The sequence below is a fragment of the Bufo bufo genome, chromosome 4, assembly GCF_905171765.1.
Source record: "Bufo bufo chromosome 4, aBufBuf1.1, whole genome shotgun sequence".
NCBI lineage: Eukaryota > Metazoa > Chordata > Amphibia > Anura > Bufonidae > Bufo > Bufo bufo.
In genome coordinates this window covers 4,856,577-4,876,400 of record NC_053392.1, presented here as the reverse complement: position 1 = coordinate 4,876,400, position 19,824 = coordinate 4,856,577, and positions in this window count along the sequence as shown.

Sequence of the window (19,824 nt, the reverse complement as noted above, 5' to 3'; positions counted from 1 at the left end):
GTAGAGTCCATAGTCTCACTGCTCTTACAGTAAAGAGTCCATAGTCTCACTGCTCTTACAGTAAAGAGTCCATAGTCTCACTGCTCTTACAGTATAGAGTCCATAGTCTCACTGCTCTTACAGTAAAGAGTCCATAGTCTCACTGCTCTTACAGTAAAGAGTCCATAGTCTCACTGCTCTTACAGTAAAGAGTCCATAGTCTCACTGCTCTTACAGTAGAGTCCATATTCTCACTGCTCTTAGAGTATAGAGTCCATAGTCTCACTGCTCTTACAGTAAAGAGTCCTTAGTCTCACTGCTCTTACTGTAAAGAGTCCATAGTCTCACTGCTCTTACAGTAAAGAGTCCTTAGTCTCACTGCTCTTACAGTAAAGAGTCCACAGTCTCACTGCTCTTACAGTAAAGAGTCCATAGTCTCACTGCTCTTACAGTAAAGAGTCCATAGTCTCACTGCTCTTACAGTAAAGAGTCCATAGTCTCACTCATCTTACAGTAGAGTCCACAGTCTTACTGCTCTTACAGTAGAGAGTCCATAGTCTCACTGCTCTTACAGTAGAGTCCATAGTCTCACTGCTCTTACAGTAAAGAGTCCATAGTCTCACTGCTCTTACAGTAAAGAGTCCATAGTCTCACTGCTCTTACAGTAGAGAGTCCATAGTCTCACTGCTCTTACAGTAGAGTCCATAGTCTCACTGCTCTTACAGTAGAGTCCATAGTCTCACTGCTCTTACAGTACAGAGTCCATAGTCTCACTGCTCTTACAGTACAGAGTCCATAGTCTCACTGCTCTTACAGTAAAGAGTCCATAGTCTCACTGCTCTTACAGTAAAGAGTCCATAGTCTCACTGCTCTTACAGTAAAGAGTCCATAGTCTCACTGCTCTTACAGTAAAGAGTCCATAGTCTCACTGCTCTTACAGTAGAGTCCATAGTCTCACTGCTCTTACCGTAAAGAGTCCATAGTCTCACTGCTCTTACAGTATAGAGTCCATAGTCTCAGTGCTCTTACAGTAGAGAATCCATAGTCTCACTGCTCTTACAGTAAAGAGTCCATAGTCTCACTGCTCTTACAGTAAAGAGTCCATAGTCTCACTGCTCTTACAGTAAAGAGTCCATAGTCTCACTGCTCTTACAGTAAAGAGTCCATAGTCTCACTGCTCTTACAGTAAAGAGTCCATAGTCTCACTGCTCTTACAGTAAAGGGTCCATAGTCTCACTGCTCTTACCGTAGAGAGTCACGTAATCCAAAGGGTTGCCCACTGTGGTTGTTGAATTTCAGTACAGTCGTGGCCAAAAGTTTTGAGAATTAGATAAATATTGGAAATTGGAAAAATTGCTGCTTAAGTTTTTATAATAGCAATTTGCATATACTACAGAATGTTATGAGTGATCAGATGAATTGCATAGTCCTTCTTTGCCATGAAAATTTACTTAATCCCAAAAAAACCTTTCCACTGCATTTCATTGCTGTCATTAAAGGACCTGCTGAGATCATTTCAGTAATCGTCTTGTTAACTCAGGTGAGAATGTTGACGAGCACAAGCCTGGAGATCATTATGTCAGGCTAATTGGGTTAAAATGGCAGACTTGACATGTTAAAAGGAGGGTGATGCTTGAAATCATTGTTCTTCCATTGTTAATCATGGTGACCTGCAAAGAAACGCGTGCAGCCATCATTGCGTTGCATAAAAATGGCTTCACAGGCAAGGATATTGTGGCTACTAATATTGCACCTCAATCAACAATTTATAGGATCATCAAGAACTTCAAGGAAAGAGGTTCAATTCTTGTTAAGAAGGCTTCAGGGCGTCCAAGAAAGTCCAGCAAGCGCCAGGATCGTCTCCTAAAGAGGATTCAGCTGCGGGATCGGAGTGCCACCAGTGCAGAGCTTGCTCAGAAATGGCAGCAGGCAGGTGTGAGCGCATCTGCACGCACAGTGAGGCAAATACTTTTGGAAGATGGCCTGGTGTCAAGAAGGGCAGCAAAGAAGCCACTTCTCTCCAAAAAAAAACATCAGGGACAGATTGATCTTCTGCAGAAAGTATGGTGAATGGACTGCTGAGGACTGGGCCAAAGTCATATTCTCCGATGAAGCCTCTTTCCGATTGTTTGGGGCATCTGGAAAAAGGCTTGTCCGGAGAAGAAAAGGTGAGCGCTACCATCAGTCCTGTGTCATGCGAACAGTAAAGCATCCTGAGACCATTCATGTGTGGGGTTGCTTCTCATACAAGGGAGTGGGCCCACTCACAATTTTGCCCAAAAACACAGCCATGAATAAAGAATGGTACCAAAACACCCTCCAACAGCAACTTCTTCCAACAATCCAACAACAGTTTGGTGAAGAACAATGCATTTTCCAGCACGATGGAGCACCGTGCCATAAGGCAAAAGTGATAACTAAGTGGCTCGGGGACCAAAACATTGACATTTTGGGTCTATGGCCTGGAAACTCCCCAGATCTTAATTCCATTGAGAACTTGTGGTCAATCCTCAAGAGGCGGGTGGACAAACAAAAACCCACTAATTCTGACAAACTCCAAGAAGTGATGATGAAAGAATGGGTTGCTATCATCAGGAATTGGCCCAGAAGGTGATTGAGAGCATGCCCAGTCGAATTGCAGAGGTCCTGAAAAAGAAGGGCCAACACTGCAAATACTGACTCTTTGCATAAATGTCATGTAATTGTCGATAAAAGCCTTTGAAACGTATGAAGTGCGTGTAATTATATTTCACTACATCACAGAAACAACTGAAACAAAGATCTAAAAGCAGTTTAGCAGCAAACTTTGTGAAAACTAATATTTGTGTCATTCTCAAAACTTTTGGCCACGACTGTAGTCCCGTGGGAGATAGTCCTGGTCATGTAAAATAAGTCTGTTGACGTTTCTGGGTTTCTAACACCATGGACTGTAGATGGAAGCCCTCTTCTCTGGAATTTGGGGGAGACTTCAAAGGCCTCCAAGTCTGTCACTGAGAGAAAGAAAGACACAGATACAATGTCTCCAGGTGTGTTTTATATGTCCATACCAAGGGTCTCCTGCCCAGTACTATACCAGTATGAACTGGACTTCCCCAGTATGAACTGGTCTTCCCCAGTATGAACTGGTCTTCCCCAGTATGAACTGGTCTTCCCCAGTATGAACTGGACTTCCCCAGTATGAACTGGACTTCCCCAGTATGAACTGGACTTCCCCAGTATGAACTGGACTTCCCCAGTATGAACTGGACTTCCCCAGTATGAACTGGACTTCCCCAGTATGAACTGGACTTCCCCAGTATGAACTGGACTTCCCCAGTATGAACTGGACTTCCCCAGTATGAACTGGACTTCCCCAGTATGAACTGGACTTCCCCAGTATGAACTGGACTTCCCCAGTATGAACTATCCTATGGACACAGTTTATGAACTCTAAATGACTCTACAGTAAAAGAGATGACAGAGGGATGTGCGAGATGTACGGGAAATGCAGAAGTCATCTTGATCAGGGATGTCAGCCCTGATATCGGGGGAGCTCTCATCCCTCTATGGGGGTTCAGTCCTGATATGGGGGAGTGCTCTTGTCCTTCTATGGGGGTTCTGCTCTGATATGATATCGGGGGCACTCTCCTTCCTCCATGGGGGTTCAGGGAAGCTCTCGTCCCTCTAGGGGGGTTGAGCCCTAATATCGGGGGTGGGTGCGCTCTAGTCCCTCTATGAGGGTTCAGGCCTGACATTGTGGGGGGGGGGGGCGGTGCTCTTGTCCCTTTATGGGGGTTCAGCTCTGATAATTCGGAGGGGGGTGCTTTTGTAAATCTGTGGAGGTTCTGCCCGGATATCGGGGTGCGCTATCGTTCCTGTATGGTGGTGATACTTTGGCAGGATTTTTCGGTTCAGCCCTGATATCGGAGGGAGCTCTCTTCCCATTATAGGGGTTCGTCCTGATATCAGTGGGGGCACTCTGATCACTCTATGGGGGTTCAGCCCTGATATCGGAGGGATCTCTCTTCCCTTTATAGGGGTTCATCCTGATATCGGGGGCGCTCGCATCCCTCTATGGGGTTTCAGCCCTAATAACAGGTTGCTCTCGTCCCTCTATGGGGGTCACACTTTCTGAGGATTTTTCTTTTCCATTAGAAGCAGAAAACTGAAGGGTCAGAAATTCTCCTGGAAACTATAAAATGTCCGGTGAATCTGCAGCTCATAAACTGCTGGCGGCTGCCCATAGACTTCCAGGCTGCTGACTGCCAGACCCCAGTCATCCGGACACTCAGAGGGCAGCGGGGTGAACTCCACCCTAATCCACCCGCAGGTTCCTCTGCCGCATTTCAGGATCCACAAGAGGATTTACAAAGATGGCGGCTGACAGCAGAGTTCCTCCTCCTGTTTGTGGCGCTCAGTATTGTATTCAGTCTGTGTGTTATGTCCTATAGGTTCTGATTCCAGGAGGAGAAGTCCCTCCGAGAGATGTCCCCGTCCTCTGTATTCCCAGGACTGTCCAGAGGAGAAGCTCCCAGAGAACCATCAGGTAGATGGAGCTGAAGTCTCCCCAGAATCTGACCAGAAAGGGATTGAACCAAAGATCATTTTACATTTCTCTTGTTTAGGAGGAAAATCTGATGGATATTAAGGCTGAGGTTAAAGATGAAGAAGAAGAGGAGACGGATTTATGGGGCGATCAGCAGGGTAAGGAGGGGGGCTGTCATGGGTCACCTGGATACTACTCCCATCATCACATGTAATAATCTCTCCTGTCCCTGTGTGTTTCCTACAGATGGACTCATAGAAGGAAATCCCCCCGAGAGATGTCCCCGTCCTCTGTATTCCCAGTACTGTCCAGAGGAGAAGCTCCCAGAGAACCATCAGGTAGATGGAGCTGAGCCCTATGCACATCTATATAGGGGGGTCCTGCAGTTATAGAGGGGTCATAGATTGTGGGGGTCTCTTATGTGGATCTGTTAGATTTCCCACCTGTCTGCTGTATTGTACTGAATTGTTACAGATGACAAATCAGGGGGAAGATGTGACTGATATTAAAGTGGAGGATGAAGAAGAGCGGATGATGGGCGATCCCCCGTGTAAGAGTGAGGTGGAGGAGGACATTCCAGTCCATGTGACCACAGGTATGGAATCATGAATGGAGGAAGGGAATTGGGAGGTTTCTTCAGGTGAGGCTCCACCTCAGAGCAGCAGTGAAGGAGCACTCCGGGCAGTGACCCAGCTTTCAGTCTTTTAATAGCAGGCTAATAGTTTTATACTAGTAAAGGCATTGGAGACATTTAGTAATGACTGTTATACCTCAGGTAGGTGTCATCAGATGCCGGATGTTATAGATGACATTACTTCTACACTATAAAGGCTGGAGACATGTAGTAATGACTGTTATACCTCAGGTAGGTGTCATCAGATGCCGGGTGTTATAGATGACATTACTACTACACTGTAAAGGCTGGAGACATGTAGTAATGGCTGTTATACCTCAGGTAGGTGTCATCAGATGCCGGGTGTTATAGATGACATTACTACTACACTGTAAAGGCTGGAGACATGTAGTAATGGCTGTTATACCTCAGGTAGGTGACATCAGATGCCGGGTGTTATAGATGACATTACTTCTACACTATAAAGGCTGGAGACATGTAGTAATGACTGTTATACCTCAGGTAGGTCTCATCAGATGCCGGGTGTTATAGATGACATTACTTCTACACTATAAAGGCTGGAGACATGTAGTAATGGCTGTTATACCTCAGGTAGGTGACATCAGATGCCGGGTGTTATAGATTACATTACTTCTACACTATAAAGGCTGGAGACATGTAGTAATGGCTGTTATACCTCAGGTAGGTGTCATCAGATGCCGGGTGTTATAGATGACATTACTACTACACTATAAAGGCAGGAGACATGTAGTAATGGCTGTTATACCTCAGGTAGGTGACATCAGATGCCGGGTGTTATAGATGACATTACTTCTACACTATAAAGGCTGGAGACATGTAGTAATGGCTGTTATACCTCAGGTAGGTGTCATCACCTCTAAGGCCTGTATTATAAGAACAGATTATCTGACCATTCATTGGTCAGATGGCCTATTACACACACAGATCTTTTGTTATACACACCAACTATTGGTCTCATTGGACAAATATTATCTATTATTAACCCCTTCATGACGCAGCCATTTTTCACCTTAAGGGCCAGGCCATTTTTAGCAAATCTCACTTTGTGGTAATAACTTTAAAACTCTCTTACTTATCCAGGCCATTCTGAGATTTTCTCGTCACATATTGTACTTCATGACAGTGGTAAAATTGAGTCCAAAAATTTCATTTTTATTCATAAAAAAATTCACAATTTTCCAAATTTGAATTTCTCTACTTTTATAATAGATATGGATACCTCATCTAATAGTTATTACTTTACATTCCCCATATGTCTACTTCATGTTTGGGTCATTTTGTAAATTAAAAAATGATGTTTTAGTGTCTCCATAGTCTGAGAGCCATAGCTTTTTTATGTTTTGACTAATTGTCTTAGTTAAGATCTAATTTTTTGTGGGATGAGGTGACTGTTTCATAGGTTCCAATTTTGGGGGGCATATGCCTTTGGGATTGCTTGGTGTTATAATTTTTGTCATGTAAGATGGCTTTTTTTGGCACTGTTTTTATTTTATTTTTACGGTGTTCACCTGCGGGGTTAGGTCATGTGATATTTTAATAGAGTTCTTACAGATGCGGCGATACCTAATATGTATACTTTTTTTTATTTATTTAAGTTTTACACAATAATGGCATTTAAAAAAAAAAACAAAAAAAAAACATGTTTTAGTGTCTCCATAGTCTGAGAGCCATATATTTTTGGGCGATTGTCTCATGTAGGGGATCATTTTTTGCGGGATGAGGTGATGGTTTGACTGGTATGATTTTGGTTTACATAAGACTTTTAAGATCACTTTTAATACCTTTTTTTGGGGGGAGAAGTGAGGTGGGCAAAATTTCAATTTCATCATAGTTTTTCTTTTCTTCTTTTTTGTAGTTCATCGTGTGTGTAAAGTAACATGACCCTATCATAGATCAGCTCGTTATGGACGTGGTGATATCAAATATGTGTAGTGTATTTTTATTTTTTTTATTTTAAACGGTGATAAATGTGCGGCTATAAGAAGAAATTCATTATTTTATTTCTTTACATTTTTTTTCCCCCAGACCCGCTTGGTTCTTGAAGATCCGGTGGGTCTGATGCCTCTATAATACACTGCAGTACACTATATAGTGTACTGTAGTGTATCGTGACTTTACACACAGGCTGATCAGGCTGCTGCTGCCTTTAGCAGGAGGCTAATCAGGCTTTTATACCATGGCAAGCCGGAAGCCTGTGAAGGCGTCCGGTTGCCATGGTAACCATCGGACGCTGCCACAACAGAGCAGTGTCCAATGGGGGAGGGAGCCCCCTACCTCTGTGAACCCGTCAAATATCGAGTGGCTGCAATGGCACAGCAGTCCCCGATGGGAGAGGGAGGGAGCTCCCTCCCTGTTAACACTTTCCATACAGCAAATGGAAGGGGTTAAACGGCTGTCATCGGTGCCAGCACTGATGTCACCCGTTTCAAGCAGAGTGTCAAGCTGTGTGCTGGCATTTCTGCTAATGCTCGGTCGTCCTGAAAATAGGGGAAGTAAGGGGGGGGGGGGGGGTTGATCGCGCGCGGGGGATCGCGCTCCCGCCTGCTCTGCTATCCTGACGGGGTACAATGATAAAGGCTGTCTACAGGTGGGGAGGGGGGGTTATTATATGTGGATCCACAATGTGGATCCGTCCTTCTAAAAATATACTTTTTAGAAGGTTCTGATCTTCACAGTCACGGACTGTGGGGATCAGAACCTTTCAGTTGGCATTAGAATCCTCTGATTGGCTAGTCTGGCCTGGGACCGCCCTCATTGGTCCCGGGCTGGTTAGCTGAGATTCCTGACTGTGTGTAACAGCCGGGGTCTCAGCGCTGTCACCAGATCAGCAGACATGGTGACAGTTTAATTCCCTGAGCACCAAATAGAAGTGCTGTACTTATTGTGGTGTTATACAGGGTGGTGGCAGCATCTGGGTCTTGGAGGGAACAGATGGTAGAGAGTGGCAGAAGAGAGTCAGAAAGCAAGCGAAAGTCGAGATGTATAAGGTTCCTGCAGGGGTGTGCTAGTGTGTGTATCGGGGGACCAGCAGAAGAGACCAATGAAGAGAAGGTGAGTAGGTTGTGGTCGGATAGGGGGAGAGGCGAATTAGAAAGGTTAGATAGGGAGCAGAGGCTGGTAAAGATAAGATCCAGAGTGTGACCATCTCTGTGGGTGGGAGCAGAAGTCCACTGTGATAGGCTGAAGGAGGAAGAGAGTGATAGGAGTTTAGAGGCGGCTGAGTAGCAGGTGTCATTAAGGATGTTGAAGTCACCCATGATAGTGGGGATGTCTGCAGAAAGAAAGTGTAGTAGCCAGGTGTTAAAGTGGTCAAGAAAGATGGTGGCTGGGCCTGGGGGTGGTAAATGACAGCTGCTTGGAGGGAGAGTAGATGCGAACATAGTGAGTGTAATGGAGGGTGGCAGTGGAGTTGGACTGTAGGAGCAGGTGTCTGATAGGAGAAGACCAACTCATCCACCATGTTTGCAGCTGGGGTGGGGTGTGTGAGTGAAATGAAATCCACTATATGAGAGTGCAGCAGGGGAGGTGGTGTCAGGGGTGTCAGCCATGTTTCTGTGAGAACAAGAAAGGAAAGTTTTTGACAGATGAAAAGATCATGAATGTAGGAGAGTTTGTTACAGACTGAGCGTGCATTCCATAATACTCCTGCAAGAGGAACCAAAGGAGCAGGTTCAGAGGAATGGTGATTAGGTTTAAGGGGTTTGCAGGAATTTATAGAAGGAGATTTGTAGTGGACATGGAGGCGATAGTGGGGATTTGCTGAGGGGGGCCTGGATTTGGAGAGATATCACCAGCAATAAGGAGAAGCAGAGAAAGTGTTAGTAGGTGAGAATAAGAGAGGGCAGGGGAGGTATCTGTGTGTGTTTGGGAAGGAAGTGTTTTATGTTGGCAAACAGGTTTGTGGAAGTGTCAGATGAGAAGGTAAGATGGAGGGAGAGATGAATAGTTCCTTGCTTGATGGATGGATATGGGGGATTTCAGGTGGTTTTGGAAAAGTAAGATGAAAAATTTAAACATCATTTGCATTAACTATTTCTGTATTTACCTGTGGTCCAATTCTAATATAATTCAGTGTGTGCACTTAAAAGATGTTGCATTTGGAAAGACCAAGGTCTGAAAGACCTAAGGACTTAGATTTATACCACTCGGTGTTCAGTCAGGTTTGACCAAGAGGGGAGGGGGCTACATTTGGCCTAATCAAGGGAGGACCAGATAGAGGGGGAAATAGTCAATGTAAACAAATACTCAATAAATCCAGCAGAGAAAGAGACATTGAAGTTCAATGTAGACGTATCAGGGAATGAGAAGGAAAGATGAGAGGTGTGGACAATATCAGACTGTGGAAAGCTGGGTGCAGCAGTTCAATGTAGACATACCTGGAGAGGAGAGAATTGGTGATGGTCAGTAGGCAGTGATGACGACAAAGTGGATTCCATATCCATAATATTACATTCTGGTATAATTCAGTATGTGCACTTAAAGAGTTGCACTTAAAAGATGTTGCATTTGGACAGATATTGGTCAGATAATCTGTTGGTGTAATACAGGCCTTAGTAATTTTGGGATCAGGATTATTAGATGTAGCTAAAATCAAAAATAAGGGCGAGCACTCAACACTTGGACCAAGGTAGCAGTGAATTAAAATCTAATTAAATCACAATATATAACACGTGTGAATTATTACCCTAAAATCTAAAGATAAAATACATAATATTGAATACCACAAATAGGGACGGTTGAATAGTGTCAGTCTCTTGTATTCAGAACAACTAAGGTATAAATGTAACTGAATCAAAGAAGTTGTTAGTTATGATGCGCTTCACTGTCCCGTGCGCACACTTGAATAGTCAGTGAGTTTGCAGACTCATATGCGCTGGTCCAATGTTAATATGGCAATTAGGCAGATAAGCCAAACAGTTCCTGCTCATATAAAAATGCGTGCCTCAGTGTCCTTAGATGCCGGTGATACAGTCAGGTTACCGTACACATTCAGATGGTATGCCTCATCGCATACGGTTCACAGATGCAGTGTTCCTACCTTCTACTCGGTATATCTCGTGGACGCCTCTATGGACGTGAGCGGTGGATAAGCGGCGTGGAACAATTCCGGCGTCTAGCTTGTAGCTCCTGTGGTTCGCTGATCCCGGATCTCGCGGGATTTCGGAAGTGGTATGTATCCGGACAATGAAGAGCACTGCTTGGCAGATTCTGTGCTTGGCGTCCTGGAAATCCAAATTCTTCCGTTATATTAATATTTGCATGGCCATGCATAAGGTGCGGAGGTGCTTCTTTCACAGGTGTGCAGCCCAGACGCGTTTCGGGAACTCTTTCCCTTCGAAGCTACATTTATTACTATACTGGGCTAGAAGCACCTAATCCAGAACCCCGCCTGAGGTGAGCCACCATTTTGAGTCTAAGGATTATTAGATGACCAGCACAAGTACCAGTCACACAGCTAGAAGAACCGTTAACCCTTTGTGGCAGAACGGCTCAATATTTTTACTAAAGACCAATTGAAAAAAAGATTTTCTCTTTCGCCTATGACAGCACCCCTGGAGAGACCGCCTCTTCCTCTGGACAGGAAACAGGAACCAGAACGCCTTTTAAAAGAGGGAACCTCCCCTCCACCTCCAGCTCTGTTTCCTGTCCTAAGAGGCAGGAAGGAATCGGATCGCCAATACTCTATTAGAGCTGCGGGGGCCCCAGCAATTTATGCAAGTTAGGAGGGTTACCCCGAGCGGCTTAAGTCTCCATGGGGAGCCGCTGCTCAGTTTGGGCTCCAGAGTCTGTCCCTCAACTTCCGTCCCCTTCCCTGGACCTGGGGGGTTTGTACCTCTGGGTCTTCTGCGAACCTCTGCGGCCATGTTCGGCTGCCGGCCCGCGTGTGTCTGAACTTCCGGGTGCAGCGGTGGAAGGAAGCCGACGCTACGGACCGAAAGGGGAGGAAGCCGGCAGCGCGTGCCGAGGACAAAATTCCCAGCCAGCTCACTGCCATGCGGACTGAAGAGCTGGCAGTTTCCTATTCCGGCTGAGTTTGCTGTGTAAGGAATGGAGCAGGTTCAGCGCGCTGAGACCACCAGTAATACATCGGTACCACGGTGGGGTAAGAGGGGTCATTCCCCAGCAGATTTAATTTACTATTGCTTATGGGGTTATGTTTGTTTGTATCTAAGGAGTCTTCCAGGAAGACCTCCAGAGCTAAAGAGAGGGGGTGTGCGGTTTGTAAAAAGAAGCTACTCTCTGCATGGGCTAAACTCCTTTGTCAAGGATGTGTCAGCAAGTTAATGGAGGAGGAAGCTCCATCCTTGATGAGCAGTATTAAGCAGATGATCAGGGATGAGGTCAGAGTTGGTTAGCGGATTGATTAAATGTCGCCCCGGTACTTCTGCTGCTGCATCTAAAGATTCCCCCTCCAGCAACAGCGATATTCTATCTGGGAGGAAGAAGGAGAGTGTTTGTCATCGGACGATTCTTCTGAGGCCGCAGGAAAACCGCTGTTTCATACTGAGAACACTAACTCCCTAGTCAAGGTGGTTAGAGCTACTATGGGATTGGATGATCAAAGACCTCAGCAGTCAGTGCTATGTTTGAGGGCCTGGGTCCTAGAAAGAGGAAGGTGTTTGATGTACAGTACAGACCAAAAGTTTGGACACACCTTCTCATTCAAAGAGTTTTCTTTATTTTCATGACTATGAAGGCATCAAAACTATGAATTAACACATGTGGAATTATATACATAACAAACAAGTGTGAAACTACTGAAAATATGTCATATTCTAGGTTCTTCAAAGTATCCACCTTTTGCTTTGATTACTGCTTTGCACACTCTTGGCATTCTCTTGATGAGCTTCAGTAGGTAGTCCCCTGAAATGGTCTTCCAACAGTCTTGAAGGAGTTCCCAGAGATGCTTAGCACTTGTTGGCCCTTTTGCCTTCACTCTGCGGTCCAGCTCACCCCAAACCATCTCGATTGGGTTCAGGTCCGGTGACTGTGGAGGCCAGGTCATCTGGCGCAGCACCCCATCACTCTCCTTCATGGTCAAATAGCCCTTACTTTCAAAGTTTTCCCAATTTTTCGGCTGACTGACTGACCTTCATTTCTTAAAGTAATGATGGCCACTCGTTTTTCTTTACTTAGCTGCTTTTTTCTTGCCATAATACTAATTCTAACAGTCTATTCAGTAGGACCATCAGCTGTGTATCCACCTGACTTCTCCTCAACGCCACTGATGGTCCCAACCCCATTTATAAGGCAAGAAATCCCACTTATTAAACCTGACAGGGCACACCTGTGAAGTGAAAACCATTTCAGGGGACTACCTCTTGAAGCTCATCAAGAGAATGCCAAGAGTGTGCGAAGCAGTAATCAAAGCAAAAGGTGGCTACTTTGAAGAACCTAGAATATGACATATTTTCAGTTGTTTCACACTTGTTTGTTATGTATAGAATTCCACATGTGTTAATTCATAGTTTTGATGCCTTCAGTGTGAATCTAAAATTTTTATAGTCATGAAAATAAAGGAAACTCTTTGAATGAAAAGGTGTGTCCAAACTTTTGGTCTGTACTGTACATAAGAACATTCAGGCGGTTATCGCCAGGGAATGGAAGAGATCAGATAGGAAGTTTTTCGTTCCTTCCTCTGTTATACAGAAATGTCCGTTTGATGAAGAGGTCTCCGTCCCCTGCGATAGGGCCCCGAAACTGGATGCTACCGTGGCTAAGATGTCCAGGAAAAATTCTCTACCTTTGAAGATATGGGTTCCCTTAAAGACCCAATGGACAGAAGGGCGGAGGTTTACTTAAAGAAAGATTGGGAGGCCTCTGCAGCAGCCTTTAAACCTGCTATTACTGCTACCTCCTTCGCTAGGTCCCTAAAGGTGTGGATGGGAGAGTTAGAGGCCCGCATTAAAGGGGGTACCCGTAGGGAACAGTTGCTTACCTCCTTCCCCATTATAAACAATGCCCTAGATTTCTTGGCTGATGCCTCTACGGATTCCTTAAGATTCTCCGCCAGGGCTACGGCCTTATCCAACCCGTAGGGCATGATGACCCATGTGAGGGAGAAAAATAGTCATCATACCTTACCTGGACAACTTTCTTCTCGTGTCCCTATCGTATCGGGCCCTTCAGAGGCAGATTGCCTGGTTGAAGGAAGTTCTAAAAAAGCTAGGATTGGAGATAAATCTAGAAAAGTCCAGTTTATGTCCAAGCCAGAGGTGCAACTTCCTAGGGATGATTGTAGACTCAAGAGCCCAGAAGTGTCGGTTGCCCCTTCAGAAGGCCTTACAAATTAAGTCCAGGGTCCAACACATTCACTTGCACCCGTTTGTCACCCTGAGAGAGGCCATGTCTGTGTTGGGCCTGATGACGGCTGCGATTCCAGAAGTAGAATGGGCCCAAAATCATTCAAGGATTCTACAACTTCAGATTCTACAGGAATGGGACAGATGTATATTCTCGCTGGACTTGGAGATATCTCCATCTCCTCGGACTTTGAGCTCCTTGAGGTGGTGGATGAATTTAGAAAATCTTCAAAAAGGGGTTCCGTTGATCAGAGAAGCGGTTCTTCCTTTGACTACAAATGCGAGTCCATCCGGTTGGGGAGCCCATGTGGAGTTCCTTCTGTTGCAGGGGAGCTGGGACAGCAGAGCCTTATCCCAGATCAAGTTAGCCCTGGAACAGAGTCTTCCAGTTATCAGGGGAAGAAATGTAGAGATCTACTCGGACAACACAACAGCCATAACCTTATATCAATCGGCAGGGAGGTACAAGACCTCAGGGCCTCATGTCCCTTACCCATCAGATATTCAGTCTGGCAGAGGCTTCTCTATCTTCTCTTTCTGCGGTGCATCTCAACGGCTCGTACAATGTGAAAGCGGACTTCCTCAGTTATCACCACCTAAGCCAGGAAGAGTGGTCCCTAGATCAGAGGGTTTTCAACCAGGTCACAGCATTATGGGGGATTCCGGAGATAGATCTTTTTGCCACCAGATCAAACAGAGAGGTAGAAGTTTTCTATTCCCTATCTCCGTGGGAACATCCGAAAGCGGTGGACGCATTGTCTTAATCTTGGAGACAGGACCTTCTCTAAGCCTTTCTTCCCCCCCTAAAAATGTTACTGAGGGTTCTCAAAAAGATCAGAGAGGAAGAGGCCACTGTAATAGTTATAGCCCCCTTCTGGCCGAGAAGAGTTTGGTTCTCCTGGCTCCACAGGATGTCGATAGCAACTTCGTGGGTGCTTCCAGAGTCTCGGGAGCTTCTGTCTCAAGGTCCAGTCTTTCACCCAGAAGTAAAAAATCTACATCTGACTGCTCGGCTCTTGAGAGGGAGATTCTAAAAAGAAGAGGTCTTTGTGTAGAGGTAGTTAACACTCTGTTTGCCAGTCGGAAGAGGGTTACTTCTGAGATCTACCTTAGGGCTCTTTCACACCTGCGTTCTTTTATTCCGGCATAGAGTTCCGTCGTCGGGGCTCTATGCCGGAAGAATCCTGATCAGGATTATCCCCATGCATTCTGAATGGAGTGAAATCCGTTCAGGATGTCTTCAGTTCCGGAACGGAACATTTTTTGGCCGGAGAAAATACCGCAGCATGCTGCGCTTTTTGCTCCGGCCAAAAATCCTGAAGACTTGCCGCAAGGCCGGATCCGGAATTAATGCCCATTGAAAGGCATTGATCCGGATCCGACCTTAAGCTAAACGTCATTTCGGCGCATTGCCGGAGCCGACATTTAGCTTTTTCTGAATGGTTACCATGGCTACCGGGACTCTAAAGTCCTGGCAGCCATGGTAAAGTGTAGCGGGGAGCGGGGGAGCAGCATACTTACCGTCCGTGCGGCTCCCGGGGCGCTCCAGAGTGATGTCAGGGCGCCCCAAGCGCATGGATCACGTGATCGCATTGGACACGTCATCCATGCGCATGGGGCGCTCTGACGTCATTCTGGAGCGCCCCGGGAGCCGCACGGACTGTAAGTATACCGCTCCCCCGCTTCCCGCTCCTACTATGGCAACCAGGACTTTAATAGCATCCTGGGTGCCATAGTAACACTGAAAGCATTTGGAAGACGGTACCGTCTTCAAATGCTTTCAGTACACTTGCGTTTTTCCGGATCCGGAGTGTAATTCCGGCAAGTGGAGTACACGCCGGATCCGGACAACGCAAGTGTGAAAGAGGCCTTAGAGTTTGGAGGGCCTTTTTTAGATTCGCCAATAGACCAGTGGATGTGCTAGAGGTTCCTGACATTCCGCTAGTGCTAGAATTGTTGCAGGAAGGTTAGACGAAGAAACTCAGGCCTAGTACTTTAAAAGTCCAGATTTCGGCATTAAGTGTCTTGTTTGAGTTTAGATTAGCAGTCCATCCCTGGATCAAGAGGTTTGGTACAGCTGTGTCCAAGTTATCTCCTGTCTCTAAGGTCAAAACCCCTGTTTGGGATTTAAACTTGGTCCTCTCTGCGCTCTCTTCTGACCCCTTTGAGCCGATTGATAGTATCTCCCCTAAGATGCTCTCCCTAAAGCTTGCTTTCTTGCTTGCCATCACCTCGGCTAGAAGGGTTAGTGAGATCGGTGCACTCTCTGCTGATTTCCCCCCCCCCCCCCCATTTGGTTATCTTGGAGGATCGGGTAGTTATTTCTCCTGATCCTTCTTTTTTACCAAAAGTATCTTCTCATTTTCACCGCTCTCAGGAGATAGTGCTACCTTCCTTCTGTGCCTCCCCTAAGAATGAGAAGGAATCAGAGTTCCACTGCCTAGACGTTAGGAGGTGTATTTTACTGTATCTGAAGATCACTCAGCCTTGGAGAGCCTCCTCTCGTCTGCTGCTTTTGTTTCAGGGAGCTAAGAAGGGTTCTGCTGCCTCTTCTCAGACCATTGCTAGGTGGATCAGACAGGCCATTGCCTTAGCTTATTCTTCTAAGGGACTAGTTCTGCCCTCTGGGTTTGGGGCTCACTCTACAAGATCAGTCTCCACATCATGGGCAGAGAGAGCTTCAGCTTCAATTGAGCAGATCTGTAGAGCAGCTACCTGGAGCTCTCCAAATACTTTTTTTAGGCACTATAGACTGCAGCTACCTTCTAATGAGGGTCTTTCATTTGGCTATAAGGTGCTGCAGGCTGTAGTCCTTCCCTAGATAGCATTCTTGCCTATTCTCCTGGGGTGCTGTCATAGGCGAAAGAGAAATATTGGAAAAAAAGAGGGGGGGAGTGTTTATGGGGGAAAAAAATAAATAAATCGCTCTCCACTGCCGCATTTCAGCACTCAGTATTGTATTCAATCTGTGTGTTATCTCTTATAGGTTCTGACTCCGGGAGGCGAAGTACCCCCAAGAGATGTCCCCGTCCTCTGTATTCCCAGGACTGTCCAGATGAGAAGCTCCCAGAGAACCATCAGGTAGATGGAGCTGAAGTCTCCCCAGAATCTGACCAGAAAGGGACTGAACCAAAGACCATTTTACATTTCTCTTCTTTAGGATGAAAATCTGATGGATATTAAGGCTGAGGTTAAAGATGAAGAAGAAGAGGAGACGGATTTATGGGGCGATCAGCAGGGTAAGGAGGGGGGCTGTCATGGGTCACCTGGATACTACTCCCATCATCTCATCATCACATGTAATAATCTCTCCTGTCCCTATGTGTTTCCTACAGATGGGCTCATAGAAGGAAGTCCCCCCGAGAGATGTCCCCATCCTCTGTATTCCCAGGACTGTCCAGAGGAGAAGCTCCCAGAGAACCATCAGGTAAATGGAGCTGAGCCCTATACACATCTATATAAGGGGGTCCTGCAGTCAGAGGGGTCATAGATGGCGGGGGTCTCTTATGTGGATCTGTTAGATTTCCCACCTGTCTGCTGTATTGTCCTGAATTGTTACAGATGACAAATCAGGGGGAAGATGTGACTGATATTAAAGTGGAGGATGAAGAAGAGCGGTTGATGGGCGATCCCCCGTGTAAGAGTGAGGTGGAGGAGGACATTCCAGTCCATGTGACCACAGGTATGGAATTATGAATGGAGGAAGGGAATTGGGAGGTTTCTTCAGGTGAGGCTCCACCTTAGAGCTGCAGTAAAGGAGCACTCCGGGCAGTGACCCAGCTTTGAGTCTTTAAATAGCAGGTTAATGGTTGTATACTAGTAAAGGCATCGGAGACATGTAGTTATGGCTGTTATACCTCAGGTAGGTGTCACCCGATGCCGGGTATTATAGATGACATTACTTCTACACTATAAAGGCTGGAGACATGTAGTAATGGCTGTTATACCTCAGGTAGGTGACATCAGATGCCGGGTGTTATAGATGACATTACTACTACACTATAAAGGCTGGAGACATGTAGTAATGGCTGTTATACCTCAGGTAGGTGTCATCAGATGCCGGGTGTTATAGATGACATTACTTCTACACTATAAAGGCTGGAGACATGTAGTAATGGCTGTTATACCTCAGGTAGGTGTCATCAGATGCCGGGTGTTATAGATGACATTACTTCTACACTATAAAGGCAGGAGACATGTAGTAATGGCTGTTATACGTCAGGTAGGTGTCATCAGATGCCGGGTGTTATAGATGACATTGTACTTATTTTGAGCTTAAAACCTTTTTTTTCAATTGGTCTATTAAAAATATGGAGTCCTTTTCTCTGTACAGAGCTAAGATGCTCTACTGGCAGGATATGAATTTCCTCTCTGCTCCGTCAGGCAGGGAGGTGACGGGTTCCTTATCTCTGACATTATAGACACTCATTATAGATCAGTTCTTATCTTACTGATAGCCTCTAAGGTCTGTATTACACCAACAGATTTTCTGACCATTCATTGGTCAGATGGCCTATTACACACACAGATCTTTTGGTATACACACCAACTATTGGTCTCATTGGACAGATATTGGTCAGATAATCTGTTGGTGTAATACAGGCCTTAGTAATTTAGAGATCAGGATTATTAGATGACCAGCACAAGTACCAGTCACACAGCTAGAAGAACCGTTAACCCTTTGTGACAGAACGGCTCAATATTTTTACTAAACACCAATTGAAAAAAAGATTTTTAGCCCCAAATGAGTAAAATGTAATCATAAAATAATGTTCCCCATACATATTCTTTAAATGTATTTTATTGGGCTTTTATGTGATCGACCAACACAAAGTACAAGTCTGTGTGAGGTTTCTCTACAGAAGCGTCTGTGAACAGCAATTTTTAAGTCTTGTCATAGACAAGACTAAACCCTTTTATTGCAGCTCTGGCTGGATGTTTGGGGTTGTTGTCCTGCTGGAATGTGAACCCCGCACCAGTCTGAAGTCTTCTGCAACCTCTACCAGGTTTTCCTCCAGGATTGCCCTGTATTTAGCTCCTTCCATCTTCTCATAAACTCTGACCAGCTTTCCTGTCCCTGGTGAAAAGAAGCCCCCCCACAGCATGATGCTGCCACCACCATGTTTCACGGTGGGTATGGTGGGTTCAGGGTGATGTGCAGTGGTAGTTTTTGTCACACACAGCATTTTGCATTTGTGCCAAAAAGTTCCACTTTGGTCTCCTCTGACCAGAGCACCTTCTTCCACGTGTTTGCTGTGTCCCCTACATGGATTGTGGCAAACTGCAAACAAGATTTCTTATGGCTTTCTTCTTGCCACTCTTCCATAAAGGGCAGATTGGCGGAGTACACAACTAATAGGTGTCCCGTGGACAGATTCTCCCACCTGAGCTATGGATTTCTGCAGTGTGACCATGGTCCTCCTGGTTACTTCTCTAATTGGTGCTCTCCTTGCCTCGGCTGTCAGTTAAGGTGGACAATCATGTATTGCTAGATTTGCAGTTGTGCCATACTCCTTTCATTTTCGGATAATAGACTGACCAGTGCTCCGTGAGATGTTCAAAGCTTTGGATATTTTTTATAACCTAACCCTGCTTTACACAACTTCACAACTTTTATTCCTGACCTGTCTGGCGTGTTCCTTGGTTTTCATGATGCTGTTTGATCCCTGATGTTCTCTAACAAACCTCAGAGGCCTTCACAGAAGAGCTGGAGTTATACTGAGAATACATTGCACACAGGTGGACTCTATTACTAATTATGTGACTTCTGAAGGCAAAGGTCACACTGGATTTTATTTAGGGGGATCAGAGTACAGGGGGCTGAATACCCATGCCACACCTTTCAGATATTTATTTATTAAACCTTTTGAAACCATGTCTCATCTTCTTCTCACTTCAGGCCGAGAACATCCAGGCGATCCTGATTGCTCCAGACTGGCCTCGTCGATCCTGGTATTCAGAGCTCATTCTTCTTCTAGGGGATGCGCCGTGGCCCCTTCCACTCAGGGCCGACCTTCTTTCACAAGGTCCAGTCTTCCACCAGAGTTTGGATACGCTACGTTTAATGGCGTGGCTATTGAAACCTTCATTTTGAGACAGAAGGGTTTCTCTGATGCGGTCATTAGGACTATGGTTAGAGCCAGATTTATTACAGGACTTGGAGGTCCTTTCTGCGCTTCTGTGAGGAGGGCGATCTCCCTCCCAGACGTTTTTTCCTTCCTAATATGCTGGCGGCGTTTCTGCAGTCCGGATTGGAGCTGGGTCTGGCACTTAGTTTGTTGAAAGGGCAGGTCTTGGCCCTGTCCATTTTTTTCCAAAGGCCCCTGGCCGGGTTAGCTCCGATCAAGACGTTTATGCAGGGG